Source organism: Tursiops truncatus, chromosome 1 (genome assembly GCF_011762595.2).
Source record: "Tursiops truncatus isolate mTurTru1 chromosome 1, mTurTru1.mat.Y, whole genome shotgun sequence".
In the NCBI taxonomy this organism is placed as follows: Eukaryota; Metazoa; Chordata; class Mammalia; order Artiodactyla; family Delphinidae; genus Tursiops; species Tursiops truncatus.
In genome coordinates, this window is record NC_047034.1 from 106,552,465 (window position 1) to 106,576,451 (window position 23,987).

Consider the following 23,987-nt stretch of genomic DNA (forward strand, 5'->3'; position numbering starts at 1 on the left):
ACATTTAGTCATGACTTCTAGCATCACACTGAAATGCTACAAGGTTTGGGGAAGGTTCTTTCTAGTAGTTTTAGTTTCTTATGGTCATTTTTTTAAATCAGTGGTTTCTAATCTATTTAGAATTACAAATCTTTGTAACTAAATGAAAACTAATGACCCTGTCCTCCTGAAAATGCACACATACACACACAATTGCACACATTTTAGGGGGTTCTGTAGAGCCTCTGAACTCCTATCAAGTCTGTGTTAAGAACCTCTGTGGTAGGTGATAGAAAGCTTTTAAAGTATTATTTACTAAAAATAATTATTATGCTCTGCTTCTGCTTTTTTTGCTAATACATATAAATCTAATGTCTTTAGCCTTGAATTTGGTTTAGTATTTGGATCTTTTCCCAATAAAAGGAAGAGTAAAGATTATTAACAGTTTGTTTTTGAGATTATGAGAAATCATAGCCAGTTTCCTTTGAAATGAGAGGTTCTTTATTAATGGTTTCCAAATCCAGATGTCCTTCATGGGGGTGGGGAGTGGGCTTTAAAAATAGACATGCCTGCCCTATATCAAACTTGACCCCATCTGAAGATTCTGATCCAAGAGGTATTTTTTAATATGTGACAATGATATTGATGCAACAGATACATGAACCACTGAAAATCCAAAATTCTAAGTTTCTAGATGTACTACCTCAAGACTATAGAGTTGCCAAAATTAGTGACATAGCTGAGAAGTTATTGTAAAACTCCTGGCTCCCTGTATCCAATATAATTTTTTAAACAATATTTTTACTAGGAAATATTACTACTATAAGGAAAGTTCCAGAGGGCAATAAAACAAAAAAAATCAGCTTAATCAAATTTTAACACATTGTCATAGATACTTATGATTAAAAAATGTATAGATAGACCAGCTTATTTGGATTTTTGGTTTCACCATTTTTTCCTTAATTCACAAGACTTCCTTCTGTGTTAATCTGTATTTTTCTGATATTTTCCAGATTCTTTATTTTAACCATTCTGTGTGATTTTTGTTTTAGATTGTGTCTAGTAAGCAATACAGTGCTATTGTTTTTTTCAGTCTATTCTGATATTCTCTCTCTTCCATTTTTATTTATTGAGAATACTGTTATATTTGGGCCTATTTCTATAATCTTGTTTTGGAATTCTGTTTTGTTTTCTTTTTTTTTTTGTTAACTTTTAGATTGATCAAGTTTTCAGCAGCCACTGAACACCTTCTCTCCCTCCCCCCAACACACACACAATACTTCTTGTTTTTATTTTCTTTGTTTTAAATGTGTGTACACACAAATATTGCTCTCAAAGATAATCATTGATTACATTTGTTGACATATTTTATCAATTTTTGGTCTCACCATTGATCCTTCATTTCGGCAACTATATCCTTATATGTTAATTTGTCAATTTCCTGAAGTATATTCTTTAATAGATCTTTTAGTGAAAGTATGTGAGTAGTAAACTCCCTTTGTTTTTGCATATCTGAAAACGCTTACATTTTGCTTTCCTTTCTGAAAAATAGCTTAACTAGGTAAAAACTGATAAATTGACAGAAAATTTCCCTGAGCACTTTTAAAATATTTGTTCATTCTTTTCTGACATTTATTTACTACTGACAAGTTTACTATCAGTATAATTGTCATGGTAGTCTCTCTTTTTTTTCCTGTTAGGTTTCATTGTTTTTTTGTTTTGTTTTGTTTTGTTTTTAAACATCTTTAATGTCCTACACGTTTGATAACTCACCTTTTGGCTAGATTTATCTTTATTAACCCTGCTCAATACCCAGAGAAAATACTCAGATGTAAGTGTTCATATATTTCTTTAACTTTTGCAAAATTCATACTTATTAATTCTTCAAATAATATTTCTTTATGATATTTCCATTTTCTGCAGCATTTAGTAGACATAAATTAGATCGTGTCATCTATTGTTTATGTCTTATATCTAATATTTTATATTTAAAACAACTTTTTGTTTCTCTGTGCTTCATTCTGGGTAAATTTCTGTTCTGTTTTCCAATTTTCTAATTGTTTCTTCCACTATTTTCATCCTGGGGTTTATAATCCTATTAATTTTTTTTTCCTGTAAATCTTTCTTCCTTCCCAGACTTCTAATTGGTTCTTTTTCATATCCATCTGTTTTTGTTTTTTCTTAAGTCTTTTCTTTTTTAAAAAATTTTTAAATTTTATTTATTTATTTTTGGCTACATTGGGTCTTCCTTGCTGTGCACAGGCTTTCTCTAGTTGTGGTAAGTGGGGGCTACTCTTCGTTGTGGTGCATGGGCTTCTCATTGTGGCAGCTTCTCTTGTTGTGGAGCAGGGGTTCTAGCCACCAAGGCTTCAGCAGTTGTGGCACATGGGCTCAGCAGTTGTGACTCGCAGGCTCTATAGCGCAGGCTCAGTAGTTCTGGTGCACAAGCTTAGCTGTCCCTCAGAATGTGGGATCTTCCCGCACCAGGGCTCAAATCCGTGTCCCCTGCATTGGCAGGCGGATTCTTAACCACAGTGCCACCAGGGAAGCCCTATCCATCTGTTTTTGTTTTATCTCTTTTAAAAAATAACTTCTTGATTATTTTTAATAAATAACATACATGTTATTAAGGTTATTGTCAGTCTGCTCTATATAATTAATTCCTTTAAAATGGTTACTTTGTTTCTTAATGAGTTTGCTTTTTTTTAACATCTTTATTGGAGTATAATTGCTTTACATTGTTGTGTTAGTTTCCACTGTATAAAAGAGTGAATCAGCTATATGTATACATATATTCCATATCACTTCCCTCTTGCATCTGCCTCCCACCCTCCCTATCCCATCCCTCTAGGTGGTCACAAAGCAACAAGTTGGTCTCCCTGTGCTATGTGACTGCTTCTGACTAGCTATCTATTTTACATTTCGTAATGTATATATGTCAGTGCCATTCTCTCACTTCGTCCCAGCTTACCCTTCCTCATCCCCGTGTCCTCAAGTCCATTATCTATGTCTGCATCTTTATTCCTGTCCTGCCCCTAGGTTCATCAGAACCATTTTTTTGTTTTGTTTTTAGATTCCATATATATGTGTTAGCATATGGTATTTGTTTTTCTCTTTCTGACTTACTTCACTCTGTATGACAGACTCTAGGTCCATCCACCTCACTACAAAAAACTCAATTTTGTTTCTTTTTATGGCTGAGTAATATTCCATTTTATACATGTGCCACATCTTCTTTATCCATTCACCTGTTGATGGACATTTAGGTTGCTTCCATGTCCTGGCTATTGTAAATAGTACTGCAATGAATATTGTGGTACATGTCTATTTTTGAATTATGGTTTTCTCAGGGTATATGCCCAGTAGTGGTATTGCTGGGTCATATCGTAGTTCTATTTTTAGTTTTTTAAGACACCTCCATAGTGTTCTCCATAGTGGCTGTATCAATTTACATTCCCACCAACAGTGCAAGAGGGTTCCCTTTTCCCCACACCCTCTCCAGCATTTATTGTTTGTAGGTATTTTGATGATGGCCATTCTGACTAGTGTGAGGTAATAACTCATTGTAGTTTTGATTTGCATTTCTCTGATGATAAGTGATGTTGAGCATCCTTTCATGTGTTTGTTGGCAACCTGTATATCTTCTTTAGAGAAATGTCTATTTAGGTCTTCTGCCCATTTTTGGAGTGGGTTGTTTGGTTTTTTGACATTGAGCTGCATGAGCAGTTTGTATATTTTGGAGTTTAATCCTTTGTCAGTTGCTTTGTTTGCAAATATTTTCTCCCATTTTGAGGGATGTCTTTTCGTCTTGTTTTGGTTTCCTTTGCTGTGCAAAAGCTTTTAAGTTTCATTAAGTCCCATTTGTTTATTTTTGTTTTTATTTCCATTTGTATAGGAAGTGGGTCAAAAAGGATAATGCTGTTATTTATGTCATAGACTGTTCTGTCGATGTTTTCCTCTAAGAATTTTATAGTGTCTGGCCTTACATTTATGTCTTTAATCCCTTTTGAGTTTATTTTTGTGTATTATGGAGTGTGTTATGGAGTGTTACAATTTCATCCTTTTACATGTAGCTGTCCAGTTTTCCCAGCACCACTTACTGAAGAGGCTCTCTTTTCTCCATTGTATCCTCTTGCTTCCTTTATCAAAAATAAGGTGACCATAATGCATGGGTTTATCTCCGGGCTTTCTATCCTGTTCCATTGATCTGTAGTACTGTTTTTCTGACAGTACCATACTGTCTTGATTACTGTAGCTTTGTAGTATAGTCTGAAGTCAGGTAGCCTGATTCCTCCAGCTCCGTTTTTCTTTCGCAAGATTGCTTTGGCTATTCTGGGTCTTCTGTGTTTCCATACAAATTATGAAATTTTTTGTTCTATTTCTGTGAAATTGGCATTTTCATAGGGATTGCATTGAATCTATAGATTTCTTTGGGTAGTATAGTCATTTTCACAATGTTGATTCTTCCAATCCAAGAACATGGTATATCTTTCCATCTGTTTGTATCATCTTTAATTTCTTTCATCAGTGTCTTGCACTTTTCTGCATACAGGTCTTTTGTCACCTTAGGTAGGTTTATTCCTAAGTATTTTATTCTTTTTGTTGCAGTGGTAAATGAGAGTGTTTCCTTAATTTCTCTTTCTGATCTTTTGTTGTTAGTGTATAGGAATGCAAGAGATTTCTGTGCATTAATTTTGTATCCTGCTACTTTCCCCAAATCATTGATTAGCTCTAGTAGTTTTCTGGTAGTATCTTTAGGATTCTCTATGTATTGTATCATGTTGTCTGCAAACAGTGACAATTTTACTTCTTTTCCGATTTGTATTCCTTTTATTTCTTTTTCTTCTCTGATTGCTGTGGCTAAAACTTCCAAAACTATGTTGAATAATAGTGGTGAGAATGGGCAACCTTGTTTCTGATCTTAGTGGAAATGGTTTCAGCTTTTCACCATTGAGAACGATGTTGGCTGTGGGTTTGTCATATATGGCCTTTATTATGTTGAGGTAAGTTCCCTCTATGCCTACTTTCTTGAGAGTTTTTATCATAGTTGGGTGTTGAATTCCGTCGAATGCTTTTTCTGCATCTATTGAGATGATCATATGGTTTTTTTCCTTCAATTTGTTAATATGGTGTACCGCATTGATTGATTTGCATATATTGAAGAATCTTTGCATCCCTGGAATAAAACCCACTTGATCATGGTATGTGAGATCCTTTTTTTTTTTTTTTTTTTTTTGCAGTACGTGAGCCTCTCACTGTTGTGGCCTCTCCCGTTGCGGAGCACAGGCTCCAGACGCCAGGCCCAGTGGCCATGGCTCACAGGCCCAGCCGCTCCATGGCACGAGGGATTCTCCCAGACCGGGGCACGAACCCGTGTCCCCTGCATCGGCAGGCGGACTCTCAACCACTGTGCCACCAGGTAAGCCCTGTGATCCTTTTAATGTGCTGTTGGAAGTATTCTGTTTCCAAGTATATTGTTGAGGATTTTTGCATGTCTGTTCATCAGTGATATTGGCCTGTCGTGTTCTTTTTTTGTAACATCTTTGTTGGTTTTTGGTATCAGGGTGACGGTGGCCTTGTAAAATGAGTTTGGATATGTTCCTCCCTCTGCTATATTTTGGAAGAGTTTGAGAAGGATAGGTATTAGCTCTTCACTAAGTGTTTGGTAGAATTCGCCTGTGAAGACATCTGGTCCTGGGTTTTTGTTTGTTGGAAGATTTTTAACCAAGTTTCAATTTCAGTGCTTGTGATTGGTCTGTTTATATTTTCTATTTCTTCCTGGTTCAGTCTCAGAAGTTTGTGTTTTTCTAAGAATTTGTCCATTTCTTCCAGGTTGTCCATTTTCTTGACATATAATTGCTTGTAGTAATCTCTCATCATCCTTTGTATTTCTGCAGGGTCAGTTGTTACTTCTTTTTCATTTCTAATTCTGTTGAGTTGAGTCTTCTCCCTTTTTTTCTTCATGATTCTGGCTAATGGTTTATCCATTTGTTTATCTTCTCAAAGAACCAACTGTTAGTTTTATTGATCTTTGCTATTTCCTTCATTTCTTTTTCATTTATTTCTGATCTGATATTTATGATTTCTTCCCTTCTGCTAACTTTGGGGGTTTTTTGTTCTTCTTTCTCTAATTAGTTTAGGTGTAAGGTTAGGTTGTTTATTTGAGTTTTTTTTGTTTCTTGAAGTAGGATTTTATTGCTATAAATTTCCCTCTTAGAACTGCTTTTGCTGCATCATATAGGTTTTGGCTCATTGTATTTTCATTGTCATTTGTTTCTAGGTACTTTTTGATTTCCTCTTTGATTCAGTGATCTCTTGGTTATTTAGTAATATAGCGTTTAGCCTCCATGTGTTTGTATTTTTTGCAGTATTTTCCTGTATTTGATATCTAGTCTCATAGCACTGTGGTCAGAAAAGATGCTTGGTATGATTTCAGTTTTCTTAAATTTACCAAGGTTTCATTTGTGTCCCAAGATCTGATCTATCCTTCAGAATGTTCCATGAGCACTTGAGGAGAAAGTGTATTCTGTTGTTTTTAGATGGAATGTCATGTAAATATCAATTAAATCCATTTTGTTTAATGTGTCATTTAAAGCTTTGGTTTCCGTATTTATTTTCATTTTGGATGATCTGTCCATAGTGAAAATGGGGTGTTAAATTCCCCTACTATTATTTTATTACTGTCGATTTCCCCTTTTATGGCTGTTAGCTTTTCCCTTATATATTGAGGTGCTCCCATTTTGGGTGCATAAATATTTACAATTGTTATATCTTCTTCTTGGATTGATCCCTTGATCATTATGTAGTGTCCTTTGTCTCTTGTAAGAGTCTTTATTTTAAAGTCTATTTTGTCTGATATGAGAATTGCTTCTCCAGCTTTCTTCTGATTTCCATTTTCTTGGAATATCTTTTTCCATCTCCTCATTTTCAGTCTGTATGTGTCCCTAGGTCTGAAGTGGGTCTCTTGTAGACAGCATATATATGGGTCTTGTTTTTGTGTCCATTCAGCCAGTCTACGTCTTTTGGTTGGAGCATGTAATCCATTTACATTTAAGGTAATTATCAATATGTATGTTCCTATTACCATTTTCTTAACTGTTTGAGGTTCATTATTGTAGGTCTTTTCCTTCTCTTGTGTTTCCTGCCTAGATAAGTTCCTTTAGCGTTCGTTGTAAAGCTGGTTTGGTGGTGCTGAATTCTCTTAGCTTTTCCTTGTTTGTAAAGTTTTTAATTTCTCTGTTGAATCTGAATGAGATCCTTGCTGGGTAGAGTAATCTTGGTTGTAGGTTTTCCCCTTTCATAACTTTAAATATGTCCTGCCACTCCCTTCTGGCTTGCAGAGTTTCTGCTGAAATATCAGCTGTTAACCATATGGGGATTCCCCTGTATGTTATTTGTTGCTTTTCCCTTGCTGCTTTTAATATTTTTTCTTTGTATTTAATTTTTGATAGTTTTATTAGTATGTGTCTTGGTGTGTTTCTCCTTGGATTTATCCTGTATGGGACTTTCTGTGCTTCCTGGACTTGATTGACTATTTCCTTTCCCATACTTGGGAAGTTTTCAACTATAATCTCTTCAAATATTTTCTCAGTCCCTTTCATTTTCTCTTCTTCTGGGACCCCTATAATTCAAATGTTGGTGTGTTTACTGTTGTCCCAGAGTTCTCTGAGACTGTCCTCAATTCTTTTCATTGTTTTTTCTTTATTCTTCTCTGCAGTAGTTATTTCCACTATTTTATCTTCCAGGTCACTTATCCATTCTTCTGCCTCAGTTATTCTGCTACTGAATCCTTCTAGAGAATTTTTAATTTCATTTATTTTTTCATTTATTTCATCATTGTTTGTTTGTTCTTTAGTTCTTCTAGGTCCTTGTTTAACATTTCTTGTAATTTCTCCATTCTATTTCCAAGATTTTGGATCATCTTTACTTTCATCACTCTGAATTCTTTTTCAGGTAGACTGCCTACTTCCTCTTCATTAGTTTGTTCTGCTGGGTTTTTACCTTACTCCTTCATCTGCTGCATATTTCTCTGTCTTCTCATTTTGCTTAACTTACTGTGTTTGCATTCTCCTTTTCTCAGGCTGCAGGTTTGTAGTTCCTGTTGTTTTTGGTGTCTGCCCCCAGTGGGTAAGGTTGGTTCAGTTGGTTGTGTAGGCTTCCTGGTGGAGGGGACTGGTGCCTTTGTTTTGGTGTATGAGGCTGAATCCTGTGTTTCTGGTGGACAGGACCATGTCTGGTGGTGTGTTTGGGGATGCCTGTGAACGTATTATGATTTTAGGTAGCCTCTCTGCTAATGGGTGGGGTTGTGTTCCTGTCTTGCTAGTTGTTTGGCATGAGGTGTTTAGCAGTGAAGCTTGCTGGTCATTGAGTGGAGCTGGGTCTTAAAGTTGAGATGGAAATCTCTGGGAGATCTCTTGCCAATTGATATTACGTGGAGCTGGGATGTCTCTTGTGGTCAAATATCCTGAATTCGGCTCTCCCACCTCAGAGGCTGACACCCAGCTGGTGAAACAATACCGTGTCAGCCACACAGCTCAGAAGACAAGGGAGAAAAGAAAAGAAAGAAAGAAAAATAAAATAAAGTTATTAAAATAAAAAAACCAATATTATTAAAATAAAAAGTAATTAAAAAAAAAGAGAAAAGAGCAACCAAACCAATAAACCAATCCACCAATGAAGCACTAAAAGCGAAACTAAGATAAACATAAAAATCAGAAACTATTCAGTCACATACTGCAAACCCTAAGTCTATAGTTGCTCCCAAAGTCCACTGCCTGAATTTTGGGATGTTTCATTGTCTACTCAGGTATTCCACAGTTTCAGGGTACATCAAGTTGATTGTGGAGATTTAATCTGCTGCTCCTGAGGCTGCACAGAGAAATTTCCTTTTCTCTTATTTTTTTGCACAGCTCCTGGTGTTCAGCTTTGAATTTGGCCACACCTCTGTATGTAGGTTGTCCTCTGGTGTCTGTTCTTCACCCAGATGGGAGGGGTTTTAAGAAGCAGCTGATTAAGCGGCTCTGGCTCACTCAGGCGGGGTAAGTGAGGGGTACGGAATGCAGGGCAAGCCTGTGGCGGCAGAGGCCATCGTGATGTTACACCAGCCTGGGGCACGCTGCGTGTTTTCCCGGGGCAGTTGTCCCTGGATCACGGGACCCTGGCAGTGGCAGGCTGCACAGGCTCCCAGGAGGGGAGGTGTGGATAGTTACCTGTGCTTGCACACAGCATTCTTGGTGGCTGCAGCAGCAGTGTTAGTGTTTCATGCCCATCTCTGGTGTCCATGCTGATAGCCGCAGCTCAGTCTCTGGTGTCCATGCTTATAGCCGCAGCTCATGCCCATCTCTGGAGCTCATTTAGGCAGTGCTCTGAATCCCCTCTCATTGCGTATCCCAAAACAATGTTCTCTTGCCTCTTAGGCAAGTCCAGACTTTTTCCTAGATTCCTCCAAGTTGGCTGTGGTGCACTAGCCCTCTTCAGGCTGTGTTCACACAGCCAACCCCAGTCCTCTCCCTGGGATCTGACCTCCGAAGCCCGAGCCTCAGCTCCCACCCCCCACCTGCCCTGGTGGGTGAGCAGACAAGCCTCTCAGCCTCGTGAGTGCTGGTTGGCACCAATCCTCTGTGCAGGAATCTCTCCGATTTGCCCTCTGCACCCCTGTTGCTGCGCTGTCCTCCATGGCTCCGAAGCTTACCCCCTCCGCCACCCGCAGTCTCCACCAGTGAAGGGGCTTCCTAGTGTGTGGAAACTTTTCCTCCTTCACAGCTCCCTCCCAGAGGTGCAGGTCCCATCCCTATTCTTTTGTCTCTGTTTTTTCTTTTTTCTTTTGCCCTACCTAGGTATGTGGGGAGTTTCATGCCTTTTGGGAAGTCTGAGGTCTTCTGCCAGCATTCAATAGGTGTTCTGTAGGAGTTGTTCCACATGTAGATGTATTTTTGATGTATTTGCGGGGAGGAAGGTGATCTCCACATCTTACTTCTCCGCCATCTTGAAGGTCCTCTCAAGATACTCTACAGTGATGCTGGAGATCTCATAGATGCATTCATTGAGCCAATGGACGGCTTGATTCAATACCTGACTATGGTGGTTAGCAATATATTTTTGCTTGTTATGTTACACTGTGCTATGCTATGTTGTTATGTTTTTTTTAAGCTATCTTTATAGAGCATACTAACAAGTTTTACCTTCTACCATCAAGCAGTAAGCCAAGATCTCATTTCTCTTCTCACAGCATCTTCCATCCCCTCACCCCCAAACCCCAATCTCATTTGAAGCACTTTAATTCCACTTACACACCACAGCTGGGCTCACAATCGCCGTTGCTGCCTCCAGACCTGAAAGCCAGTAGGTGTACAGCTTCAGCTCAGCACACAGCTTTGCATTTCTGTTCCTTTTGGAGTCCAAAGGACCTAACCTTGGTCTTAAGTCTAATCAGATCTTTTGTTTTTCTATTCTTATATTACCCTCTGTTTGTAGAAGGAGGTATGTGACAAGTACATGTTGCATTCTACCACAATGCCTCTGCTTTCAGAGGCTTAAAATCCAATGTAGCAAGATCTAGACGGAGATTCCTAAATACATTCTTCACATTAAGAAACCTTCTTTTATGTTTTTATAGAAATGTGGTCTTTCTGTTACTTAAAATAATATATAAGCCTTACTACATGATCAGAATAATCTAGGCCTTTCTATTTTAAGTAAAGATTTAGATAAGAAACACTGCAGGTGTCTTGGAGTTGATATAGCATTCATGCAATTATCTCCTGGGGTGGTGTTGTCTTCTCTTCTATTTTCCATGATGTCCAAAGTTTTATGAAAGATTTGGCACGTATCCAGCATAGCATTGGCTGGAGTGCATTTTGTTGGTTGCTTTTGCCTGAAGCTGGTATATTTCCTAAAGCTGGTGACTAATGACTTGTAACATAATGTCTGCTTATTTATGTTACCTTGACCACTTTCATCTGCCGGCATTCTTAATACAGAGAGTTTTGTTGTTTTTTTAAATGCCCTCCTTCTGTATATTTCTCTGATTCAGAGAAACTCCAGTTCTCAGTGTTTTTAGTAGATCTGTTCTCTAAACCATTTTCTTTAAACCCAGAATAGAACTGTACCACTTTGTTTCCTCTTGCCTTCTGGTCAAAAAAGTATGCATAAATGAAAACTAGCATCCCCTTTCCAAACCAAAAATAAGTAAATAAACAAAAAATCCCATTACATTAGAGAACACAGCACACTTATATTAATAATTACTATATCTGAACTTGACACATATGGGACTCAAAAAGTAATACAACAGAAATTTTTTCAGCAATATCTATATATAATTGTACACATATATTAGTCTGAATTTTAACAGCACAGCAATAATTCTAATAATATTCTCAGAAAACATAAAAAGATTGAATGTCATACAGGTAGGCTATAAAAATGTTTCTTCTAGAACTGAAGACTAACAAGGCTGCCTCATCTTCATCCCTTTCAGGGAATTGACCAGACTTATCACATTCAGGAAAATCTATATGACCTTCATTTGGACTTTTTTCTTTTTCTTTCTTTTCTTTTTTTTTTTTATGGCTGTACTTTTCATTTTTATTTTTTTCTGGAGAGATTTTATATGTTTAAATGTAGTGAAATAGATATTTCTGTGATGAAGCTGATTTGATGGAACCTATGGCATGACTCTGATGTGTTATAATTCCACTAGACACTGAATTCCTTGAGCAATCAGGCCCTCAGCATGGCACAGAGTCAGGTATTAAATGCTTAGGCCCCTCCACCATTGCTCATGGCTCCATTTTTCATGTGGCCCACCCTACTAACCCTTTCATTTGAATTATAACCACCATTGTGGAGTTTTCAATTACCCCTTTAGCCTGTGTTAGAAGCATTTTCTATGTGCATACTTAGCACCCTATACAGTATATCCTCCTAGCAGGCTATTTTGTAATCCCACAAACATTCCCCCCCCCCCACCCCCGCCACCCTTGGACTTTAAGAATTATGAGGGAAGAGCCTGCATCTTTCAACTCCATATGGTGCCTGGAATGAGGTATAAATACAGGCTTTCAAACAAATGTACTCACTACTTCTCTGAGGGGTCTTTAAGAAAACTGGGATTTCTAATATGTGGGAGACACAACAATGTCCCTGCTTGCATTAGTCAAAATCTCAGGGATTTTACATAATAAAAGCAGATTTCTTCCTCGTCACTTGGCTCCACACAGTCCTTCAGAACCAGTGTTGCTCTGCCGCATCGCTCTGCCATCTCCTCCAGTGTGTGGGAGATGAGAAAGAATGAGAAAGCCTGAAGTTGCACATGTAACTTCAACCATATTTTATTGGCCAGAACTCAGTCCCGTGACTCCAGCTAGTTTGAAGGAAAGTTTGGAAATGTAATCCAGTTATGTTCCAGGAGAAAAATAAAATGCAGTTTGGTTAACCTAGGCTTGTAGCCACCACGTTGCCATCCAGGGAGCATAAGACCTAGTTGCCCCTGTCATACAATGGTTATATATCACAAGTATTTTTTAAAAAATCATAACAGATGGGCTATCAGCTACTTGGGACTTAATTGTCAACATATTCCTGGGCTTTCAGTGTGTCATTTATTATACTGTCTTGATGTGAACAGAAGCTGGTAGGGATATTTGATTGACAGATGTATTTTTTTAATTTGAGAAGTAACTTTGTACCTTTATGACAGAAATAAGACATGTTGCTAAAAAATTATAATGCAGTAAAATGTTTTTAAAGAGCAGATGAATTACCTGCCTGTGTCCACACCTTAGCTAGTAATGCTTGTCTGTCAAGGTTTATTTTCTCTAGTGTTAGTCAAATGGGTATTTATAAGGTTCTCACAATAGAAATCATTTGAGGGAAATAACATCATTTCTTTTTCATTAAGTTCATCTTTTTTTGTAGGATCCATTTCTTCTCCACCACTAATCTTTCAACTACTACCTGCTCTGGTATGTGTTCTTTTAAATGAAACAAAACCAAAGTAGGCACAATTAACTTACAATAACTAGAGGCAATTCAAATGTTTTTCTTTTTTGAATTGTAAGCAAATCTGCTTTAGCAGTTCCTGAGAAGTGACCAATTTAGCACTTGCTTTGAAGTGTGTTTAAATATTAGTTTCAATATGAAAACAACTATTCCTTGAGTTTTGTATATGGTCAATAAGGATATTGAATTTTCCTTTGGAATACTCTGTTTCTTCTGTTTCAAAGGAAGGAGTCACGATTTGGTAAATAAGATATGTGGCTCCATTTTACGGGTTTTCTTTGATTTCCCAAAGCCTAAGTAGTCAACTGAAAGCATTCATTCAAATCAGGGATATGAGGCTTACTGTACAGTGTGCAGTATGATTTTTTTTAACTTACATCTACCACTGAGAAATTTATAAGTTGAGATATAAGAGGGCAGGCATGAGGACTGATTGGTCTCCTATAGTTTCTCTGAAACCTGAAAGATTATTGTATCAAAGGCAGCATTTCATGGCCCCCCTATATCCATAAAGAAAATTAAAATCATATGCTGCACAGCAAGCTTAAACCATTCAGAATGCTCATAAACATATTTAAAGCCAAAATTACAGCTGTTTCTTGACTCTCGGTACCACATATAGCTCTAGATATGGTTCTTACTTTCCTGTGCACACACTGTAACAGTAATTACTGTATTTTAAGCACCACACTATTCTACAAGAGCATTCTTTGGTGGTGACACAGCAACCTGGTGACAAAGAGCCCCTCCTGTACCACGTAATCACTTTCACAAGGGAAGCACTGTGTGTCCTTAATGTTCCACCAGACCTTTGTCTTCCTTTGTTAAGAAATGAGACAACAGACCTTCTCAAATATAGAACCAAAGGGAGCATTTTGTTGAACATGCACAGTTTGGTAACCCACTGGCAGTGTTTTGTTTCTGTACTTTTGATGCAATTTCAAGTGTGGAACTTAATAGATTGCATATCAGTTTAAGTGAAGGACTAACTGGTGCCCGGTAGCTCCAAACTTGTGTGTGCACCTTTTCCTGACACTGGGCTCTGAAACAGTGATGAATCAACAGTCAAACATGAACTCTAATTACACTGGAACATACCGTCTGTTCTACAGAGATGTAGAAAGTGAGAAATCTTTTGCAAAATGGAAATTTATCAGATTCTGACAAAGTGAGAGCACATTTATTATTATTGTTTAATCCTCATTACTATTATTCTATGTTTTTATTGTTTCTTTTACCCACACTTTCAGAATTTGAGGTAATTAGTTTAACAGCTCTCCAGTGAGGAAGGCAAAATGTACACTGAAATGTTGATGGACCAGACAGTATGAGATGACACTTGCTTTTACGAAGTATTTACCATAAGTTTGGTGTCTTGTGTTCATTTGATCCCAGTTATGTTTATATTACTATCTAATAGGCTGTCCAGCAGGAAAGGAGCTTATAAAGTATGTCATGGCTTTCCCTTGCCACAAATGTAAAATGCATGTTTAACCCTGATGGTGGGGGCACTTATGAATAAAGTGGATCTTGAACGTACAACGTTTAACAATTTGGGCTAAGGGTCATCGCTTAGTGATATTTTTGCAAGGATATTTAGATTACATCTCAGCTCACTGACTTTAAAAACAAATTAGATGTCATCCACTAGGTATTCTGTCCTTTTGGAAGTAAAATAAACATAGATTATTTATATATTCATTTCTATTCCTGAGAAGTCCAAGGATGAGGTCTGCTGAAAGACTTTGAGTACAGCTTCTAGGTGTACTTCTAAGTGGCCTAGGAAGAGACAAAGTTAAGTTGGGCCTAATAGTTGAAGAGAACCTGGCAGGATCATTATCCAAGATAGGGGAATTTGCTGAATATTACAACTAGGGGAATTTGCTGAATATTACAACTACAGAAGAAAGATGGTTCGGTCTCCTTTCCCTTTGGGTGCATGGAGTCAGCCTTCACTTCCCCAGTACCATTCTCCCTAGAACGAGACTAATACTCTGTCTTTGAGTAGAGGAGACCTGTGTATAGGCAAAATCTTTCACACATTTCTTTTATGTGAAATCAATAAAAGTAGAATTGCTCTGGCTAAGGAAGGAAGTTGAAGGACAGAACCTCCTTCAAACTCAACCTCCACACCTTGTCTTCCCCAAGTCTTTTCTCCTTGGAAACCTTGGTAGAAGCTAACAGCTTCCCTGAGCACAGTCTGAAAATCTTTGACTCAAGGCAACTCAGACTTCCTGGGACACATTTCCCTTGACCTGAAGAGAAGTCACTCTTTGCTCTCTATTTTGTCTGATGGAATAAGGAGAAATACTGGAAAGTCCATGTTGGAATATGTAAGATATTTTATAATATAGATTCCCCTAAAGAGAGTAGAATTTCTGTTTATATACAACAATAACTAGCAACACACATATATTTCCAAATATGGAAAGGAAAACTATGAATACACATATGTGTATGTTTATAGGATCAGAGTTATGCTTATGCAGAATAAGTAGATGCTTATGTTGTGTGATTAGAAAAAACTTCCTCAGACAAAATATACTTCCCACTGGCCCTGTTGCATGTGTTGGATCTCCCATTACTTGCTCCTTTGGGTAGAGGAAATTGTTGAAAAAGAACTATCAGCTGGGTTATGGCTTATAGTTTGCCATTATTGACTTTTAATATTTTATTTTCAACCAAGCCTGCAGAGAGGAAGATTAGGGGAGTTTGTGAAATACAGGACTGAAAAGATTCAGAGAATAAAAGGTATGGAGAAGAAGCTGGGTTTGGGGGAACATTATTTAGGTTGGATTTGGAAGAGAGAGACTCTGACCAACTGCAGTGGGACACAGGTTATCGGAGACAGTTGTACATTTAAAATCAGAACTGTCCAGAAAGGAGGATAGATATGCAGAGGAAATCTTTGTTGCTTTTGAAGTTGTTTAACTACTTAGGGTCTGTGTGAGTATAGCCTGTATATAAAATTAGTAATCAATTGGTATTCATATGTGGAAGACAGTGAGAGGGAGATTGACTAGATGGCCTGAGTCATACTCAAAATTTTCCAATTGTGTGGATTTGCTTCCTCACAAATCTCTTTACTTTTAATCTCTTTACTTCTTACTGAAATATCTAGGTTCTCTTTCCTAAAAGAGAAAACTTGAGAAAAGCATCCCTAATAACCTATTGGCTGTTCTGTTACACCTAGAAATGCAGAGATTAGATCGATTTCTCTATCTATCTTGTGCTACATAGCAAGGGGTAGGGGTATAAGGGGGACAAAGGCAGTGGGTCCTTCTGTAATACTGAGCAGGTGAACGTGTTCTACAGGTTCTACATCAAGTGGACAGTCAGTTAACTATTACATCGGATGTAGAGTTACCAAAACTGAAAGATAACTGCTCTAAGACAGATGAATCTTATCTGCATACTTAAAATATGGATCTCCCATGAGAATTCAGAAGAGAGGAAGATTTTAAAAATAAATAAATTTTTAAAAATCCAGATGAAAAAGAAGGCTACGATGATAAATTGCAAAGTTTGAAATGGCCATTAAAATTGAGCAAGTCAAATGGCTACCATATGGGGTTTCATTTCTCATTTTATTTATAAACATTCCCATAAAATTGTAAGGAGAAAAAAGGGAAAATCCTTGAACTCCTGTGAAAGACATTTTGTGCTGCATATGTTGAATTACTATTAAGTATTCACCTGTCTTAAATGGGCTTTTTCTCCAGCCTCTGCATCATACATCTTAATGTCAGTAACATCTGCAACGGAATGGTAATGTGGATCAGTGAAGATAATCACCAGTTAATAAGAGCTTCACATCGTGCTTTGGCTAGCGTACACCCCTTATTGTACTTCTTTGTAGAATTTACCAGTACAATTTTATTTAATGCTTATGCTTGATCAAAAAGTGCTTGCGTATGAAATTAGCCACAAATCTGAATTTTAAAAAATTACTAGTACGGTGGTCCTTTTGCATCATGCAGCCCTTCCCTTTGAGTTTTCTTTCGAGCTGAGATCTCAGAAGTTGTCATTTAAAAATCATTCTTGGTTTCTATTTGAGTACATTGGTGATACGGACGTAGCCTTGCTTTTTTTTTCACTAAGTCTATGCACCACGAAGATGAAAAGACGAAAGGTACGAAATGTGTGTTTTTTCCTCCATTGATAAATCTCAAGTGCGTTGGGTCCTGTGGGGAAACCTTGACCTTTAGTATTTCTGGTTTTGTTGCTCTTTATTTTGCTGCAGAAGGTGATTGGTCATGAAAAATAACCCAGGGGCGTTGCGGTGGGTAGTGGAGGGAAGGCAGAGGAGTGAGCTGGGTTTGGTCAGTTAATTCAGGTTAGGGAGTGAGTGCTGGTTTCACAGCTGCTGTTCAGGTTCAGTGGCACGGCCAAGTTTTGCATTTCAAGTTCCCATATAGAAAACTGACTGTCTTCTCCGCCAGAACCCTTTTTAATGTTCCTCTTTGGCTCAGGGTCTGCCTTTCGCCCATGACTTTCAGTAGCCTTCCTCCCCCATGCAGCCTTGCCAGAGCCACTCAGTTGTGGGCTTCAAAGCTCCTGTAATTCCAGTCCTAGCAGGCCCTTAAAAATGTAGCAACGCACAGATGTGCAGTGGAAATTTTTAAATGTGCACTTTCTCTTAGGACTGTGAACACTGAACATCACATAAACCTCTGATGGTCCCCTTGCCACCTGCTAGAGCTAAGCTAACACTTGCTTCTGGGTTTATATTCGTGGCTCTTAGGTATGGGGTCGGCCCTGGCTTTCGGTTCTTGCGTTTTCCCATCCCTTTCCTTCTGTGCCAAATAGCTTCTTGGTTTTATGATGTGGGCAGGGGCTGATGAGGGAATAGTTTGAGTCCACAGCCTCCACTTTCATTTATGGCCTGGGCTGAGTTTTAATACAGATCTTGGTTAGAGACAAGTCTAGTTCTCCACAAAGCTCCCTTTTACAGTTTAAATAAAGAAATGATAAACATCAAAAGATCAACAGTTTTCCAAAGAAGCCAATAGGTAATAGTCATGCCCAGGAGCACTGTTATAACTGAAAACCTTACAATGAGCATTGAATTGTAGCTTTGTTCCCGTTTGTTTTTCCTCCCTATAATAGGGTCCCTTAAAAAGAAAGGGGGATAAAAAGAGGGAGGGAAGTTTGAGAATTGAGACTGAAATGAGTCTGATCATTTAAATGTAATGAAGCAAAGAAACAATCTTCAGTTCTGGAGGCTTTTTGTTGTTGCTATCAGGGTGGGTATAGATACATTGAAAAATAGCTCTGTGCAATCCAATTGCAAAATAAATCCTGGCATGTGAGTTTGTATTGAGCAGGTGAAGTGAGTATTTTGTGGGTACAGTGTGTACTAGGCCAATGGAAAACACTCTCCTAGGGGACTCTATGTCCTTTGAAACAGCAAGAAGTGATGGCTCTAGTATTTTTCTCTTGTGGAAAAAAAAAAAAAAAAAAAAAAAACATTTGTGGTGGGTGTGTATCTTCCTATCATCCTCATTACAGAGCATTTATGGAGTTAGGATTTTTCCTGTTCTAAAGATGGGCAATCATCCTTCAAATTACAGAATGAAATCTTCATGCATTTCAGGGTTGTTGGGTCTTTAAAATCTCTTCTAAGAGACCTCCATAAAATGAGGGATTCTGACAATGAGGCTGGTTTAAATAATGCACTGGTAGCAGACGGGTTAACAGGCAGAAGCAGAGCTGAGTGCACATGCATTGTTCGGCGTCTTGCCTTAGCTATCAACTCTAGGAAGGGATTTTTACATACAGTTCAGCTGGGTGGGCTGCTTGTCATCACCCAGAAATGGTCATTTCTTCTAGAATGGTGGGTGTGTGAGTTGCTTTACTCTTTATCCTAAAGTGTCTGTGAATAGAGGGTTTATCTGAGGTTTAGAGTTAATCCATAATTAATCTGATGAAGGGCTTGAAAATACTGAGTAAAAGGCACCGTAAGTTTGCAAGAGTCAAAACAAAGAAGGACAATGGGGACTCCTATGCAGAAATTTCAGGCTAACGCCTTTCTATGTGCCTGTAGAAGCAGACAATGCAAATTCAAACAGACCAACCTGCTGTCATCATGGTCGAAGAGGATGGATGTTTGTTCAATATTTAGAACTTTGGTCTGGAAATCAGGAGATGTAGTTCCAATCCCAGTTTTAGTGCTGACGTCTCTGTTAAAGCATTCTCCCCAAAGCCACAGGTCAGTAGGAAAGCAAGTCATTTTCATGTTTTTTGCTTACATTTGCCCATCTGTGAAATGGGGATGACGACACTCTCTGCTGTTCCTTTTCTCATTGGGGATTTGGTTAGGTGGATGAGATAAAGTGTGTGGATGAGCTTTGAGTTCTTCCATGGAAAGGTGCTCTAGAAATACAAGCTGGCATATGTTGTTTGAAGGTACTGGCGCCCTGCCATGGTGTGGACGGCGGTCAGCAAGCCACAGCCCTACACACACATGCTGAATCCGAGCATTCTCCAGCCTGCCTGGAAAGCGACATTCAGCATCACGGCAGAGAACCACTGCAGGGATTGACACCTTGAAGTAAGATCCACTTAAAAACAAGGTGAAAAACAGCTTTTTTTTTCACATATTCTAAATCTTCCACACGTATAAATGAAAATAAGGAGATTTATGAAATGGCAACGCAAATCTTCACGCTAATCAACAGAGTTTAGGAAAAAATCAGCCAGGAGCCCTGAACATGCCCATGGCAAGTGTACTGCTTCAGCCTGCAAGAGATAAAGTACACTAGTGCATATCAGTTAGTCTAATTTATTCAGAGTCATTGCCATATCACAACCTTGTGTTTGATTTTCTTATAAACTAATAATTTCTTGAATGAACTAATACTGCTACAGCCCCTAGTACCTCCACCTTGTAGAAGTTTTTTATTGTTGTGTATGCAACTAAATTGAAATATCTTTCACTTGAAATATTGACTTTAATATCTCATTTGAAAAATTCATGAAGCCTTTGATGTTAAATCCATACTCAATTTAGCCAAATGCCATTAGAATATGCAATACGCCTGAATACAGAAAGCATTATTGTCTGTGTTTCTGCAGAAGAATTACATTTTATGACTGTAACGTCAGGATCTTTTTTGGATTTGTGCATGAGTAAAAGAAAGGGAAAGGCAGCACATTAGATGCAAAATGAAAAGTGGTATTGATTAGGCTCTCATTTACCCACTCTCTGCCTCATTCCCTAAATGCATGGAAATAAGGGTTGTGCCACTGCAACTAACAATGCTCCGTAATGAATGGAACAATCTTTAGAAAATTAGTGTGAGCATGTATGATAGTGCACAGATGTTGCTCCGAGTAACTGTCATACATTTCTTTTACATCTCCATTTACATAAGTCTCTTTATTTCCTAATAGTATCATAATAGAAACATGACAATAGTTAATGATTTCATAAAACATGTAATGTAAAGGCTGTCAGAAAGGTAGAACGTTAATTGAAACCTATAGCTATACTGCATTAGAATTACATTTCCTACATGACTCATGTTAAAAATATTCCTCTTGAAGAGAGAAAGACAAAGACAGGTATTTAAAACAAAACAAAAAAACCCTCAAGATTTCAGCAAATTAAAAATTGTCCCCCCAGTAAAACACGGACTGACAAATACTGCAAAATCCACCATGTGTTAATAGAACGTGTTTTTTTTGCCTTTAGTAATTTATGGGCACTTCCCCCGCATCTATCGATCACATTTTAAAAAGTAAACTGCATTAACATTTTAGACTATAATGGCTGCAGAAAATGTTTGATTTTTATCACTACTGAAACATCATCGTGGCGCGTGCTTCCGTTAGCCACTGCGGGAAGCAGGATACTTCTTTCTGAGTGAAAAGACAGCTAGCATGTTCATGTTTACACAGGTATTCCACGATGCCCCGCAGGAACAGTGCTGGGGACAGGCCATGACTTTTTTAAGACTAGAAAGAACACATTTATGAAACTGAAAAAAGAGTGGAGGAGAAGGAGATGGGGAAAGGAGAAGCCCTTACTCAATGGGATAACTGAGTAGCTAGAAGACATCCTCTGGAGAAGAGTCAGTGACACAGTCCTGGAGCTCCAAGGAGTTCAGCCCCTGCGGCTGCCTGCTCTGTAGCACCATCTGCTGGTCAGCCTGTGGTGTCTGTCAGTCCTGGTGACGAAGTGTCCCGTTCCGCTCCGAGACAAAGGTCACACTGCCTGACTTCAGTTTTAACATACAGCATATGAGTTGCAATCTATGCCGAATAAGGGGGGCAGGGAACCAAAGGCAAGTCACGGAACTGGATGGGCCACATAGAATATATATGAAACTGGCTATTCACGTCTTTTTTAAAGAAGGAAAGAAAGCAAAGCCTTGTTTTTATGGAGTGAGAAGTGTAAGAATCCCAGGGGTTTTTAGAACAAGACTAAGCCATCTGTGCAAGAAAATTTATTCTCACCTTGATCCTTCAACATCTTGCGTATCTTCCATTCTATTAAATTAAGGCATTACTGAAATATGTTTAAAATTGAGCACCATTCATCACAGAGATTGAGTTAGAATATCTACATAATATTTACACATCTCAACAGGAAAAGTAATTTTTCTTTTCAGTAGTTATCATTTTTGAAAACCCGGGTTGACTTGTAAGCCACCGTCTGTCTCATCCCTTACTAAGCGTTTCCTCAGCTGATGCATTTCACTGATTTGATCTCACTGATAGGGTAATAAAATCATTGGTCACTCAGACACACAGAGGCTGGGAGCCATGTGTTGAATCACCTGCTGTTAATTTAGACTGAGGTATACAGATGGGACTCGGGGACCCAAATGTGTTAATCTGAGAAATCCCTCGGCAATATCCCATGGATTACAATATTGCTGAAAATATTCGGTATATTACTGCAAGTTAAATACTTCTAGAATTAATTATTAAAAGTGTATTTACCAGGGTTTAGCAACTATTTAATATGTGTTGCTTCCCAATGGGAGATTAGCCTATGTAAGGGCTGTGGAATCCTGGGGCCTTTGGAATTTATTTAACAAATAATAAGCACCTGATTAAAAATAAATTAAATGCTAGTTAAAGTATTTAGGGAGCTCATTTTAAGTGTTTCATTAGTAAGAAGTTTCCCCATCCCATCTTTATTGTTTTAGAATTACTAACTTTATATACTACAGTAGGAGACAAGATGGCCGCCAGAGAGGAACTGAATGACCATATTTCTTAATGAATTTTTTTTCTCTTGTGAGAGTTATTTCTTTTAAAGAAGATTTCTATGATTTTTTTCCCCATGAAAATAGGTCTCTTAATGATATAGAAATTTGGAAGAAAGTATTTGGTAACAGTTTCACCAGTTACAGGTTGTTCTAGAATTTGCCTATACTTCTATTTTCTTCTCAGAATACATATGTAAGTGTCCCTGACTCTATTTTCCAAGTTTTATTCTGGAGTTAGAATTTCTATAGTTAATGGGAGAAAAAAATCATTTTCTCTTGTACAGTGCTTCATAGAAAAAATGTAAATCATAATTTATGACAAAGTGGTTTGAATTCATCTTTCAGATGTATTGAGTACTTATTATTATTTGCGAGCCATTGTGCTAGGCCCATTCGTATACTTTTTTCTGGGGTCAATTTTCAAGACATTGTCTCGCTTACAAATTTATATGCATGATATGCACAATGCCGGTCTGCTTAAGTTTGAATCAGAAAAGTGCAAGAGCTCAGACCAACACAAATCTTTCCTTAAACAGAGCTTTTTGAAAAAAACAGGATTATTTTGAAGCCAATCCAGAAAAGCAGTGGAAATTTTACATCAAAACCGACCTAAAGACATGCTTATAGATGAAACTGTATATTTTGTTTTAGTACTTAAATTATGTTTCACGTGTTTGAAATCAATTTCTTTGCATCTAAGCTGTTTTTGTTTTTTTAAAAGTGGAACTTCCTTGAGACTAGGGCCTCATCTTTAGATAAATAAAAGGCATCCTGACTCTCCGTATGTTATGCTTGATACTAACAAGTGAAAAGTTATGATGAGTTCTGAACTTGGATCTCATTCATATCAGTGTCTAAGAGCTGTGGATTTGGAGGAAACTGAGTGGGAGTGGGGATCTGGGGGCGTGGTGTAGAGGGCAGAATCTGGTGGAGAGAAATGCTGTTTTTGATAATGAGGCCCTTCCTCCTCGTTATCCATGAATAACGTTCCAGTAGAGGAGGTCTCAGAGCTGAAGAGCAGATGTATTTCTTTAGATATCTGGAAGGACTAGATCACAAACTAAAGATAGCTATGCAGGGGCACATCTTATAAAAATGTGGCAGATTTACCAGATTTATTCAGATAGGGCCTTCCTGCTGTTGACCAAGTATAGGCCAATCAGGAAATAGTGATTCTAAATAGGACTCAGACTTGGATTTTTGGTAACAGAAATCTCTCTAGAGCCACAGCCTAGATGGATGAAGTGCCGGTAAATAGGAGAAGCTGATCACAATACAGAGTCAAAGATGGACTGGTGTGGGTTGTGGCTGAGAGCTGAAAGTCAATGATAATAATTGATTCAGTTTATCTTAAAGATCAGGGATAATCAACCTAAAAGATAAAAGGAGTTGCCTTCTTCATTTATCAACCATGTCTTGAGACCAGAGGACATACCTGCTTAAGGTTCCTGCATTAGGCAACTCCAAAGAAAAATGTAGCATTTCCACAAATTCAGAAGACAAGTGTATGTAAAATGAGCTTTCCACAGTTGATATGGGTAGATTTACCACCACGAAAAGAGTGAACAAAATCAGGTGAAAATAGACTGCATCTTGGCTGTGCTTATTGGCCACGGCCAGTGGTCAGGCAGCAGACGTGGTCTTATGTTACTAGCAAAGGCTTTGAAACCTCTCCTGGATTACTTCCCAGCCTCACAGCTCCCTGAGTGATGAGGGTAACAACTAGCCAAGAGACTGATGATGCTGCTGAAATTACCTCTTTGGCCTCACGAAGAGCCATCCTCA